Source organism: Mytilus edulis, chromosome 7 (assembly GCF_963676685.1).
Source record: "Mytilus edulis chromosome 7, xbMytEdul2.2, whole genome shotgun sequence".
Lineage (NCBI taxonomy): Eukaryota > Metazoa > Mollusca > Bivalvia > Mytilida > Mytilidae > Mytilus > Mytilus edulis.
In genome coordinates this window covers 51357862-51373686 of record NC_092350.1, presented here as the reverse complement: position 1 = coordinate 51373686, position 15825 = coordinate 51357862, and the positions used below count along the sequence as shown (strand labels likewise).

At 32.6% G+C, this 15825-nt stretch overlaps 1 long non-coding RNA gene across 1 annotated transcript; it reads left to right on the top strand.

Moving 5' to 3' along the window:
- The first annotated feature begins 4469 nt into the window (after positions 1–4469).
- LOC139482908 (uncharacterized) lies at positions 4470–8799 on the top strand. The gene is made up of 2 exons (XR_011655003.1): positions 4470–4715; positions 7895–8799. It is a non-coding gene; the product is annotated as an uncharacterized lncRNA (long non-coding RNA).
- The last annotated feature ends 7026 nt before the right edge of the window (positions 8800–15825 follow it).

The window sequence follows — 15825 nt, the reverse complement described above, 5'->3', positions numbered from 1 at the left end:
GTACTGAAGTACGCCGCTAGATTAAAACTGACGTGGAAAGGTAACACATGCCCACCGAAAGCTTTTTTTTTGAGAGCCCAGGTGGTCGTGTGGTCTAGCGGGACGGCTGCAGTGCAGGCGATTTGGTGTCACGATATCACAGTAGCATGGATTCGAATCCCGGCGAGGGAAGAACCAAAAATTTGCGAAAGCAAATTTACAGATCTAACATTGTTGGGTTGATGTTTAGACGAGTTGTATATATATATATATATATATATATATATATATATATATATTTTGATAAATAAAAAGTCCTTGGTACAGAAAATATAATTTAAAAGTAAAAAACACAAAAAATCACATCATAAATCGAACATTGTTTCTGTTAGCGCTTTCACCGCATCTCCAGCGGTTCATCAGACAGAATTGTTATCGTTAATAGTAACGACTTGTGACGTTACGTTATAGTAACGACTTGTGACGTTATTGCGAAATGTCATTTATTGTGCAACCTGTCCCACTTGTAATAAAAACTACATAGGTCAAACAAATAGACTAATTGATAGAGTGAGAGTTCATAAACAGCAGATAAAAGACCCGTCAATTCGAAATTCTCCCTGTTCTGAACACTTTGACCGATGTGGAAAGGGAAAATTTAAAATATATCCCTTTTTTAAGATGTGGACCGAAGATAAAATTCCGCGTGAAGCCAAGGAACAATATTTTATTGAACTTTATAAGCCCACACTAAATAGGAAGTGAAATTCGGTCCGTTAATAAAATTCCGTAAGATATATACAACTACCGCATGACGTTACTATAACGTAACGTCACAAGTCGTTACTATAACGTAACGTCACAAGTCGTTACTATTAACGATAACAATTCTGTCTGATGAACCGCTGGAGATGCGGTGAAAGCGCTAACAGAAACAATGTTCGATTTATGATGTGATTTTTTGTGTTTTTTACTTTTAAATTATATATATATATATATATATATATATATATATATATATATATATATAAAGACTATATAAGAATCTACCAACCAGTAAAGTAATAGGTATTGGATCATCAAAATTGACAATACTACACAAACAGGAAAAATTATATGAGTCTAAAAGATTGTGTAACAATACCGATAAATAGATGGAAAACAAAACACTAAAAAGTGTTGAATATCATCGTACAAAGATCGAAAGTCTGAACAGATGATATAAATTATGCAATAATATATATATATATATATATATATATATATATATATATATATATAAAAAGAATAATGATAAAACACCTCGAGACATATCATTGCAAAAAAGAAATGATAAAGAAAAAAGGTACACCCAAAAGACATACAAACACTTAAGATATAGCCATAGCAGCACTAAAATAAGCTAGTTGGAAAATGCAAATACTCAAAAGTGGCAGCACATGTGGAAAGAGAAAATAAAACTGACAAGCAATGTGTATAACCATGTAGATCATGGAATAATTTGATTCTTTTGTAAGTTTGAAATATTATATAAACTGTCAGTTTGTATACTTTTAAACGATTATTTTTTTATATCCAGAAAATCAACACCTTTTCAACTTTCATTAAAGTTTTATCGATCAGAATATCAAACTGTAATGAAAAAAAAACCAAACCTATTCTTTTGTAAAACAAAACCAATTACTTCTAGTAGTTGCGCTTCTTTACTATCAGTAAACAAACATAAAATGAATATGACTGGCCTAGGCTGCTTTAATATTTAAAATAGCCGTGCAATGTGCTGTATTTGATAATAGAGTTAAACAAAATATCCAGAAACATGCATTTGATTCTTCAACTTTGTCAGTTGTTTTTATAAAACTTTTCAGATTTTTATAAACATATGTTCTCTACCTTTTGTCATTCATTTATATTAAGTAGTCTACTTTATGCAAACAATCGCCGCCTCACCATGGCACCTCCAGATTTTGAAATTTCCTCGTTGTTTTGCAATCCTATCCCGATATTGACCAAACAAATATTTTTAAAACAATGTTCTCCATTTTTTGATGTATATATAAATTTCGATCATTCTATTTAATGCAATTTATGTCCGTTAGATTTGTACTCTTTGGTATTGGTTTACATTTTCCTGCGTCATTTTCAGTCTCATCTGTCTTATGAACCTGACTGTGATTGTGATGAAGAGCAGCAATAAAAGCGCTGTATCCTAAGTTTTTTTTAATTTTTATGCAAGCTTGTTTAGTTTGTGTAATGAAGCAATAACCATATGATTGTTTCCCTTTGAAGTTAAAAATAAACGTGCATATATTCGCACACCTGTTCCATAACAACACAAAACAGGACTGAACACTAGATTAAATCGCAAATCAAAAAGCAAACATTTTTTAGTGATTTGATCTAATGGAACATCTATAACATATCTTCAATCCTATTTTACTATCTTAGTTTGCAGTACGAATTTGTTCCATGTGTTTAGTTTCTTTTGATAACGTCTTATTCAAATCACTTCTTTCCTGTACACACATTTTCAATACAAACAAAAACATGCCGTTTTTGTGGGTGACATCTTTGATTTTGGAAGAATTTTAATATAATGTGAAGTTGCATGAATGTACAGATAAAAAGACTATAAAAGAGTTGTTTATGAAGTAATGCTTCTGTAATTCGTATTTTACCTTATGTAAACATGAATACACCTTCATTATCTCTAATTTGTGTTTGTTTCGTGCTTTTTGCAGAACCAATGTTCTAATTAGTTGCATTTTCTGATAATTTTTTTCTCTACAAGTTTGTTACATTCAGTTTTTAATTATCTTTTGAGGTAATGCAACAATCTAACACCTTGTAGAAACACAGACATTGTAATGTGTAACAAAGTCTTTTTTCTTTTTGTATTTGTTTTTCATTTTCATGTGCTGAGACCAACGATATAAAATGTATGTTTTTTAATTTACTGGATCTGTCTCGATACAACATCGGAGTGTATCATCAACTCAGTAGCCAGTGCTTCAGAAAACAGTACTGACATAATTTATAACATAAATAATATTCGGGATCCGATAATACATTAAGTTACCGTTATTAAGATTTGACAATAATGGCCTCAGATGAAATGGCTATTTCCTGTTATGTCCGTTTTTGTCATATAGCACCTCAGGTTTTCAGGTCTTATATATCCGTGGCTTTATGGGTATGTGTTGGCCAAGTGGTTTAGGCAGTTCATCTACAGCATCAATAGCCTGTCAACACTGAGGTTGTGGATTCAAACGCCGCACGTGGCAGGTATCGACTCCGACGTTGATTGACTAGGATTGCCAATTTTGCTGCCAACAATCAGTGGTTCTCTCCAGGTAATCAAACTTCCTCTACCATTAAAATCTTACGCAAATAATATAGCAAGTGTGATTAAACACCAACAAACAATCAATCGATCATCATTGGATATTAATGTTTAGTCGTTTTGATCGGTCCTGATGAAGGTAAATCCCGTAAATCGTTTCGCATGGCATAAATAATATAAGTTATTTCAGTGATACACGCGCATCTGATGTTCTTAAATGCAATTGAAGCAATACATGAACTGGAAAATAATACCATGTGGTGTAAACAAATGTTAGAGAATGACGAAAAATTACAAGATACAAATGACGATGACACAAATAGACATTTTGCGCTGAATAAAACTAAATATTGAGCAATACGACCCAATAATGTGCATAACTATTAAAGGGTATATTCAGTATCGTCGACTTATGGATATACTAAACATGGCTACTGTATGGTCTTTACTATAATATTTGATCGACAAGAGTTTGTTTTATTTTCTCACAGTACCGTATCGGTACTCAAAACTTTACTGCCAATTCTACTTAATTTGGTCAAATATAGTATCCATTACTTTGACTACACACTACAGCTGATTAAAGTAAGCTTTGTTACTTTGAGATGAAGAACAGCAATACAAGCGCTGTTCCTTTGCTTTTTGTGTATTTTTGTTTGTTGTGCATGTACAGATTTTGTGTCATGGATGGATACCCCATATCCTATGTTTTTCTATTTCATTTTCATTCCATCTGGTTTGGCAAAAAAAAAACAGAGTATATTTTTGTTTGCATTATTGTTAAAACCAATTCGATTGAACCATTTATTATTTATTTGTTTGCAGTCTTGTGATATAAACTGCTTGTATGCTAAATTTTTTGATAGCTGCAGCTCAATTGGAAGATAATTGTTGGGTTCATCTGATATACTTTGAAAGCAAAATTATCTACCTTAATTTAAGTTTTATTTAAGAGGTTCAGGAAGGTGATTCTATAGAATAAATCTTTTATGCAGAACGACCAAAACGTAGCCTAGTATCAAACTGAGGTCAAGATGAGATAAAACTTCAAAAATAACTTCAAAGTTAAATTAATCATGATATACTTGAAGTTGTACCATTTATGAAATAACGGGAAAGTAAACAAGTACATCAAGAACTATAAAAACCCATGAACGTCAGACGTCAAATTACTAAAAATATGTTTGTCAAATCGGTAAAAGCACTCAGCGAAATTGGAAAATGAGTTTGCCTATTTTTCTTTATATTAGAGTAATTTTATTCCACACAGTGTTTTCTAAATCCATAAGCAATGGAACGATTGAAAACAGAACAGATGCTTTGGAAAAGTCATTTGACTTATTGAATTTACGGATAAACAATATGAGTGACATTTTGAAAAATCTTCAAACAAGTAAGTACAGTTTTATATATTAATAAGGGGAAGTATTTGTGGGATATACATTAATTAGGCAGCTACATAACAACACCGAAAGGCATGCTTGTATATCAGTTTATGTTTTGACGATCCAAAAATTATTCAAGAGAGGTACTGAAATGTTTATAGTGAAGGTTGGTACATATTGAATCGTTTAATCGCGCTGCAACTGTTAGCGCCTATCCTAAGTCAGAAATATGATGTTCAGCAGTTGTCGTTTGTTGATCTGGTTCATAAGTGTTTCTCGTTATTTTTATAGATTAGACAGTTGGTTTTCCCATTTAAATGATTTTACACTAGTCTTTTTGTTTGAGTCTTTTATAGCTTGCTGTTTGGAGTGAGCCAAGGCTATGTGTTAAAAACCATAACTTGACCTATAATGGTTTACTTTTTTTATAAATTGAGACTTGATCGAATGGAGAGTTGTCTCATTGGAACACATACCACATCCTCCTATATCTAATAGTGAAACTTTTGAACAGAATTATATCTTTTTTTTTAATCTTTTGCTTTCCTGATCTGAAGGGTCAAGTTAGCTGATCACGTTAATTGACGTCTGTCGGAGTCCATTAACTTAATATACACGAATCGTCTCTAATGAAACTTCTTAAATATATGGAACAAAACATGGACACCAACATCCTTGTGTTATTTTGCTAAACAAAATTGTGTCAACGAACCCGTATGCAAACCAGTATGGTTGACATTGCAAAACTTAGAACATAGGAGTAAAATTAAAGTTATGTCTATCATCTTGATTTTTTTTTAAAGAATTAGAAATGTTCAAAATATTGTGCTATTATGCTTTTTGTCTAATACTATAAAAACTATAAGACAACATTTGAGAAGAGTTATTTAGTCAGACCAATTTTACCAATAATTTTGTGTTTATAATATGTTTAGAAATAACAATAGTTAGAGAGAAATGTTAAAGGCAAACATTATTAGGGAAACATATATTAAAGACAAGATCTAGAAATAAATGAACTAAACCGGAAATAGCCAATTAAATTCTGATCATATTATTACCCTTTAATGACAATTCTACCAATTGTATATAATTCTGTCTTTTATATTGAAAACTATAACTAGAAATGTAGAAATTTGAATCGCAAACACAGTCAATAAGAAAAATACCTAGCAACCATTTATTTTCATACATGATATAGGAAAATTGCCTAGCAACAATATTGTTGGTGTCATTGGGACAAAAAATCAGAAAAATATGATTATTAAGCAAGCAGCTGAGTATACAGAAAATTCAGGTAACAGCAATTGTTTTTGCAAATTTTTTGGCACTTTTAATCGCTTGTGTCTGACAATTGTGGTTGATTTACTCCTAGCTCCTTCATTCTAATAAGGGTGCATGTTTCGTTTTGATTATTTAATTGATTTTATAACAATAAGAATGTATTCGCTAGCTACCAAATCCTGAAGCAGAAACTTTATATAGTAACATTTGTCCATTTAACAGCTTGTAATGAGGGTCGGTTGAAAACAAAACTTTACGACAAAAGAGATGATTTCAGCTTTCCAATTGTGAACTTTCCATTTCTAAGTAGCAACATTCCAGCAGCACCTGCATACGGGGTATATATCTCCCAATTGATACGATATTCCCGTGCTTGCATTTCCTATCATGATTTTCTTGATAGAGGGTTGCTGCTTACAAGGAAGCTATTAAACCAAGAGTTCAAAATGGTGAAGTTGAAATCATCCTTTCGTAAATTTTACGGACGCCATCACGAGTTGGTTGACCGTTAAGGAATGACCATTTCACTAATGATATCGGATATGTTCCTTACGTCGTAACTACAATCCCCTTCCCTTTCATGAATGTGACCTACCGAATTAGACTATTTACCGGATTTGTAATCACATAAGCAACACGACGGGTGCCACATGTGGAGCAGGATCTGCTTACCCTTCCGGAGCACCTGAGATCACCCCTAGTTTTTGGAGGGGTTCGTGTTGTTTATTCTTTAGTTTTCTATGTTGTGTCATGTGTACTATTGTTTTTCTGTTTGTCTTTTTCATTTTTAGCCATGGCGTTGTCAGTTTGTTTTAGATTTATGAGTTTGACTATCCCTTTGGTATCTTCCGTCCCTCTTTTGATATTTGTGGAATGCCGGAACCAATCTTGACCTTCTCCCAATGTGCACAGTTTAGTACCCACACTATGGTTTAAATTTAAAAAAAAAAACTGAGAAAAAACGAGTGATTGAAGAGAATATCTGATGTTTGGTTTTGATCCATCGACTGCCATTTTAAAAGTTTCAATTGTTTTTCTATATCATAAATTCTCATGAACAACATTTCGGATTGTTTCAGTTTCATTGATGATAAAAAATTGGCATATAAAAAGATGTTCTAGCATACATCAGGCCAATGGTTTTATCATTTGAATATTTCCCGCACGATATCCTTACAGTCTTGCCCTTTAATTAATTGTGACGTTAGCAATTATACCGTATCTTCTTAGTTTTAATTTCAAAGAGGGTGTTTCAAAGGACTGACACACTCCCCGTTTCCATCCTCAATATCATTAAAGAAACTACGAAATTTTAATCTCTAAAGGTTGCACTTTGTAAATACAGCTGTTTCTCAAACCACGCCTCTTTTGGGGAGATTTAGAATATTCATAGAAAATTAATTTTGTTTACATACTGGTTCCCAGTTATGCTCCCAGTGTTCCATCTCATAGAGACATAACTTGGGAATGTTACCAGTAAATATACATGTCCATATTATTTACATTGAAATCTGTGGTAACCCTTCATTCGAGGTAAGGGTAGTTTAGTTTAAACTCTGAAAAGTTCAGGGCATATAAACGTTGAAAATATGCCGCACAGCCCTATATTTTGACCTTTGTATATATGAACTTTCAATTCTAGGATAAGATTTTTTTCAAAACTTCATAGTAAAAGTGGTCCAGTTTTAGCCGTAAAAGGAGTTCCTATGGGAAATTGAATTGTCAATATTTACAGCAATGCAACCTATAACAGAAAGACAGTCAAGAGTATTTGATTTTGAGCGCTATAATGAAATATATCTTGTTTCGTTGAAAATCACAATTCGTATTGAAAGATTCTAATAAACGATTTATTTTCAACATGAGTTTACTTAAACAATACATGAACTTATTTATATTTCAGAAATTCCGACGGAGAAGAAACGTCCGTTGTTTTATATTGAGCTTCGCGGAAACATACATCTTCAAACGAACTCTATTGTGAAATTCGACACACAAGTTATTGACGAGGGAAATAACTTTAACACAGGAGACGGAATATTTGTTGCACCACTCTCTGGAATTTATTCATTTTCTTGGTCTATTCAGACACATTTGTCGCAAAATGTTCAAACTGAACTGCGAGTCGATAATATCGTTAAAGGGAAACAGTTGATGAATTTAGGAGCTGGAGCTGGTTATTTTGCGACAACAAGAAATGTATTTTGCACTGTACACAAGGGCGATCATGTTTGGATTCAAACAGACAACCATTATACAGACAATTATTTCAATGAACTCGGAGGCGGAGTCAGAGGTTCATTTATGGGACTTTTTATCCAAGAACTATGAACATTTGTATTTAATTGAATGTATTTGAAAACAATGTATTTTATATTATACCTTTTTTTTAACTTCTGCGAGTTCGTTAATTCTGTATAATTCACTGTATATGGTTTCATCAGCGTGTGCATACAAGAGCGTTATAAGAATCGATTATAGTCATTTCGTACCGTATGGAATTATAATGTATACCATTTCGTACCATATGGAACATTATAATGATTTCTATTTCGTATTATACGGGAGATTATAATGTATACCATTTCGTACCATAATGTATACCATTTCGTTCCATAATGTATACCATTTCATACCATAATATATACCATTTCGTACCATAATGTATACCATTTCGTACCATAATGTATACCATTTCGTACTTTATGTAAGATTATAATGTTAAGCTTTTCGTACCAATGTATGCTGTTTTTGAAAAGTTTGAAATTATACTTGTTGTACTATGAATAAATAAATAAAAGTAACATATACAGTTTTCATCTATATAAGAATAAGCTGCGATAAAAGGAACGATTATTTTCACTAAGGTTTCCTTATATTCAAAGAACCCAGTTCTGTTTACTTTTTTTAAAAGATATAACAACCAGAAAATTTGCTATAACAACAGAAACAAGTTTATGAAAAAAACTCTAAATACAAGAAACTACTGTTTTTACACACACTTACATATTTCGTTTCTATACTATACAATAAATTTTATTAAACAAAATACACAGACCTTTTATACGTTAAAACGGGCAGGCAATATGACTTGTGAAAGACAGAATTTGTATTGGTAATTGAAATAAAAAGGAACTTTATTAACATTATACATTCGACTCAAAATAAAAAAAATCGCCGCCTCGTTACGGAATCGCTCGGATTCTCCTTGTTGCGCAATATTTCACCGATATTGATCTTATATACACTAATACAAACAATGATGTTATATGGACACCATCACGAATTGGTTGATCTATACGATGTGTCTGTGTCTAAACTAACCAACGACATATTTACCATGTCTAAGATTGTGGTTTAACATCTATGTCGTCAGTCTGTTAATTACAGAACGTGACCTATTCCTGAATATGACTGTTTTGCCGAGTGTGAATTTGCATTGCTTTACGACGTGTCTCGGTATTGATACATCCATTTAGAATCATATTCAAAACAGTGTGGTCCTGGCCATTGATTGACGACCTAAATTATCCCATTGACTGGGACAGATTAGGTGAACGTTTGTCGGTAACAATCACTGCTCACTATATACTTGTTAAAGACACTGAATCTGTGAGGTCACCAAAGGTTCTCAACACCTAAATAAAAAAATTCGAAAAACGAATCCGGAATAATACGATGTGTTGATTTATATCAATAATATAAATCAAAACATAAAGGTTATTCCTGAATAATTTTTCGAATTATTTTATTATTAAAGGCGTTAAGAACCTTTGGTGACCCCATAGTTTAAATTCTATAATAAGTAAGAGGTGAGCAATGGTCGTTACAGACAAACGTTCACCTAATCTGTCCCAGTCACTGGGATAATTTAGGTCGGCAATCAATGGTCAGGACCACACTGTTTTGAATATGATTCTATTCAGTTATGTTGTTTTTATAGAGGGTTCGGTTGGATATTGTGTCATGTCTTATCATATGTGTGGTTTGAATTCTGTATTTTCGTTACATTACACATAATTATGTCTTATTTGTTTGTATAGTCTTGTTACTTTCGATTTGTCATAGATAGAGTACTGTGTTAGTTCAAATGATTATGACTTCGTCACAGCAATAATTTTATTTAATTGTATGAAGGTCAATATTATATTCACGTCACAAAAATACGTCACTGTATGTGGAGTCCTGTTATGTCGTTAATGGAACATGTTCGTTGTAATCTGCGGTTTTGAAATTACTAATTTACGATTATATTATTTTTTACTGAGTTTATCTGTGCTGAGTACGCTTCAATTTGTTTGTATTGCATTCTTGTCATTTTAGCAATATGTTTTAAAATTGTCATATATACGGGAGGTTTGACTACCATTAAACCAGGCTCAACGCACCATTTTTTTAAATGACTTGTACCAGTCTAAGACAGGGATAGGTCAATTTTTATCAAACAATCCGTTTTTATGTATGCGGGCGTTTGTTTTTGATACAATTTAGTGTATCTATTAATCCGTTGTTTTCCTCTTATAGTTGATGTTTTTCCCTCGGTTTTAGTTTGTAACCCGGATATGTTTTTATCTCAATAGTTTTATGACTTTTGAACAGCGGTATACTACTGTTGTCTTTGTGTATGGCCTATTTCCAAACTGCAATATCTAATAAAGAATATCACATCAGTCTTCTTTCGAACAGCATTGCCTTGAAGTCTTTATAAAACCTGCAAAACTGTTGTAAACCATACAAAAGCAAAATCGATAAACGTATAAAAAAATGAAAATACTTACTTCATCCATAAGAGTACACGCATTAACTATAGAGCATTTGGCCTATTAGTTAAAGCTCATCATAAATATTTTGCTTAAAAGTAACGCAAGCCAAGAGTTTCGTCTTAGAAACTCACCAGTTATATTCGAATAAAAAAAAAGTTAAATGGTCAAAATCGTACAAAATTGAAGAGCAATAGGGACCCAAATAAGCGAGTCATGGGTACATGAAGTATATCATCATTGTGAAAACTGACAGGCTCAGCCTGAATATTCTTTTCTAACTCAACTGCGCAATACTTATTGAATACCTGGCATCGGAAGAGCAGGTACTTATCCATTTTAAGGGATGAGCTTTAAAAGTCACTTCTATCCAATTACATAATTGATTGCCATGCGATAAATTAATATCCATGGACAAAAGAAAATATCAAATAAAATCCAAGGATTGATCAAAATTGAAAGTCCGTTAACAAATAGCAAAATCAAAATGTTAAGCACATCAACAGCTGTAATATTCCTGACTTGGTACATTTTACATTTTAGTGTTATGTCGTTGGTCTCCTCTTATATTTAATGCGTTTCCCTCGGTTTTAGTTTGTTACCCCGATTTTGTTTTTTGTCCATGGATTTATGAGTTTTGAACAGCGGTATACTACTGTTGCCTTTATTTGGTACAGGAATTTTCTTATGTAGAAAATAAAAGAATAAACCTGGCTGTATGGCTACCTAAACCCCTAATTTGTATGACAGTCGCATAAAATTCCATTAAATTGTCAACAATTTGTGACCTAACTAATAGACATAATAGGTGAAAATATCAAAACGTCAAGGTACACTGGGGTAAAGCTGATGACCGTAACTGCATTCACGGTCATCCCAAGATGTCGGATGAAAAATTAGGTCAGTTTCTGTATTGTCTGTTAAAGTGTTTCTATATCATTTTCTTTACAAATCATACATTAAAACGATGTAAATTTATAAAAGAATCACTCGGAAATCACTAATTACTTCTGAGAAATGTGCATGAAACGGGAAATTCGATTTGAAAAAATCGCCAAGATGACTGTAAATCACAATCGAGATGACTGTAACAGAATCAGCGATTCATAACAAGGCTGACCGTAACTGCTTTTAAGATGACCGTAATTTGTAAATGATGACCGTAACTTTTAAAGGATAACCCTCAATTCTAAGAAATATCCGTAATTATATAACTATCTTTTTGTATCAAATGATTGCCAAAAGACATGCAAATGAACAGGAAGGGAAAACATGCCACAAAAGCGCGATAAAATGACACCTTACAAGCCTTCAATTGCTCGACAAAAGATTTTTGTTTGTTTCTGGGATTCCTTTTAATGACATATAATAAATACACATTTTTAAAAATGCCAAAAAATTGCATGTACACCCATTGATATTATATCGTCTTTCATTTTGTCGTGCAAATAAAATAACAGAAATATTTTGAAAATATCATTCGAATAAACTAGTGAAGGTGAGCTCCAGCAAAGTAGATCCTTAAAAAAGGATTGTACGAAAAGCGTATCACAAGGCGGAACGTTGTCAATTTGTATATATAAAGAAATGTTATTCATACAGTCAGGATTCTACTTCTTCAAAATTATCTCCCCATTACGCCAGTTCATGCTCACAATTGTAGAAATGGAAGCCATTGTAGGGATGACGCTCTGCAAAATTTTGCTCTTGAAAACTGATAAATGTATCCACATAGCACCATTACGATCGATCGTTATGTGTCAGTTATATTTTAAAAGACAAATGTATCTACTAGCTAATGAGCATTATTTAGTTAATGATCTTGTCTGCATTGATTCAACTTAAAAATATTGTCTGTTCGGATGTCAGATGGAATTTTTGAAAATTCTTAAGCCTTTAAAAAAATTCTTATTAAATATTTCGTGGAAGGGCAGACTAAACATTTTCAGTGGTTGAAGATTATAAACCCTAGTTATAACACACAAGAAAATCATATTTTTTCGAAGATATCCATTTTCATCATCCAAATTAAAAGACTGTCGTCAAGTACTTTTAGAAAAAAAATAGCTATTCGAACACACCTACTCTGTTTTTGTGATTCATTAGATAGGTATCTCACTTGACCCATATATTTCATCTTTTCGTACTGTCATTTTTTTTACGTTATAAAGTCAACCTGTAGCTTTGATATATAATAATGATATAATCTGAAGCGAGATGCTATATAAAATACTCTTGCTTTGTACGTTTTAAAGACAAAATATACACCCCAAACATGACCTAACATAAAAAGGTGCACTCGATTTTTCTCTTTTCGATACAATCGTTACCTGTTTTGGGGCATTTTTTCTTGATCCACACAATGGAAGGGCAGACACGAAAATTTCTGAACTAAAAGATTGATATGTTCTCCGTCCGTGATAAAAAAAAAATCGGCGGTTATGGATTTTCTACATTCAACTTTAGATACTACATATATAAAAGAAGATGTGGTATTGTTGCCAATGAGACAACTATCCAGAAAAGACCAAAATGACACAAACATTAACAACTATAGGTAACCGTAAGGCCTTCAACAATGAGCAAAGCCCATACCACATAGTCAACTATAAAAGGCCCCGATAAGAACCATGTCGTCGACTTGATATCTTATTGTTTTGCATTACTATGTAATAGATACATTGAAAACGTATGCAAATGGTGTTTTTAAAATAAGAAAATAGTCGTTTTATTTGTTTCTATTAACTTTTTAAAATTTTGTTACTATATCAAACATTACAGTTAACATTTATCGCTTTCTCGATAAACACAGAGCTTCGATTCTTTTGTTCTATTTCAAAAGTGTTTCCGCCTGCATATATCAAGACAAATTAAGATTTTAATCTGCTTCCTCTGGAACCATACACATGGGCTCGATTACCAAATATTCGTATGTATTATTAATGTTTTTAATGCTCTATTTATTGGCATTATGTTTTTCTGGTCTGTGCGTACGTTCGTCCGTTCGTCTGTTTGTTTGTCCGTTTGTCCAGCTTCAAGTTAAATAAAATTGAAACTTAGTACACATTTTCCCTATGGTATGATCTTTTTAATTCTAAAGCCAAATTACAGTTTTATCCCATTTTCATAGTCCACTAAACATAGAAAATGATAGTGTAGATGAGGCATCCGTGTACCAGGGATACATTCATGTTTCTTCAAATTTTCGTCGTATCGCTGTCAATTTGTGTTAAAATTTTAACGTCGATATCAATAAATATTTCATTGTTTACGAGAAATATGCAATTTACTATCATTGTTATAAATCCTAAATATGGCCAATTATATTATAGTTCAAAACAAGAGGCTGTCACAACGACAGCAAACCGGATTTATTAATATTTATTTGTGTCATGGCAATATCACAAGAACCATTACTGATGAATGGTGAAAGTGAAAATCGTCAATATCAAATTTGACCTCCATTTTGTCATCAGTATCAACATCTTAATATTTGAAAAGCTTAGATTGAATGGTTCATGAGTAAATGAAACAACGTGAATGGAAACGCCATTTCACAATCTTTCAAAAACCATAACTCCTGAACGGTAAAAGTCAAAATCGTCATAATTGAACTAGACCTCTAATTTGCCATCAGTAACAACATATAAAAATTTCAAAAGCTTTAATTGAATGGTTCATGAGAAAATGCACGGACACGACTGGAAACACCATTTTTTCAATCTTTCAAGAACCATAACTCCTGAACGGTAAAAGTCAAAATCGTCATTATTGAACTTGACCTCCATTTTGTCATCAGTAACAACATATTAAAATTTGGGAAGCTTAGGTAGAACAGTGCATGCGTAAATGCACGGACACGACTGGAAACTCCATTTTTCAATCTTTCAGGAATCATATCTCCTGAACGGTAAAAGTCAAAATCGCCATTATTGAACTTGACCTTCATTTAGTTGTTAGAAACAACATATTAAATTTTTAAAAGCTTTGGTTGAACGGTTCCTGAGTTAATGCACGGACAACATTTGATTGCCGCCCGCCCGCCCGCCGTACATCCCCAAATCAATAACCGACATTTTTGTCACAAAAATCCGGTTAAAAAGAAATTATGAAGCATATTTATATCCGCTAACCGAGCCCTTATTGAGATCGACAAACTCAACAAAAAAGCTTTGAATACAATACGGATATTTCTTAGAATTGATGGTCATCCTATAAAAGTTACGGTCGTCCTATATAAATTACAGTCAGCCTTTACAAATTACGGTCATCCTTTACAAGTTACGGTCATCTTTTTACCAATCACGGTCATCCTTGTTTTATGTTACGGTCATCTTGAAAATATTTTGATTATGATTTACGGTCATCTTAACGATTTTTTCAAATCGAATTTCCCGTTTCATGCACATTTCTCGGAAGTAATTAGTGATTTTCGAGTGATTCTTTTATAAATTTACATCGTTTCAGTGTATGATTTGTAAAGAAAATGATATAGAAACACTTTAAGAGACAATACAGAAACTGACCTAATTTTTCATCCGACATCTTGGGATGACCGTGAATGCAGTTACGGTCATCAGCTTTACCCCAGTGAAGGTAGAGAAGTCACATGCTGTTAAAAAAACGAAACTCACGGTCAGTGACAAGAAAAATGCAAACATTATTCTAACCATCTTGTCACTTGAAATCCCGGAATTTAAACCAACTGAAAGTAGTTAATCAGTACAAGTACTACATACATTTTGGATTTAGTTACAACTGCAGTTTTTTTTTTCTTTTTTTCTGTAAAATGGCAAAAGCGAAATGGGGAATAGAAATGCAAAAACGTAAAATACCAAAGACATCATATATAACTGATATGGAAAATTGTTTTCACTCTTGTATTGTTCATTTTCGTGATGTTTCGTCAAATGAGTGGCGCTACAGAGCATGTCAGTCAATAGATGATTTTCAGAACAAAGATATTCGCTGCTATTGATTTGCTTTACACGGCGATATTGGTTTGATCCCGAGTCAGTATTGTCGTTTGATAAATATGATGAAATTCTGAAATCCACTTAATATTCAATTTCAT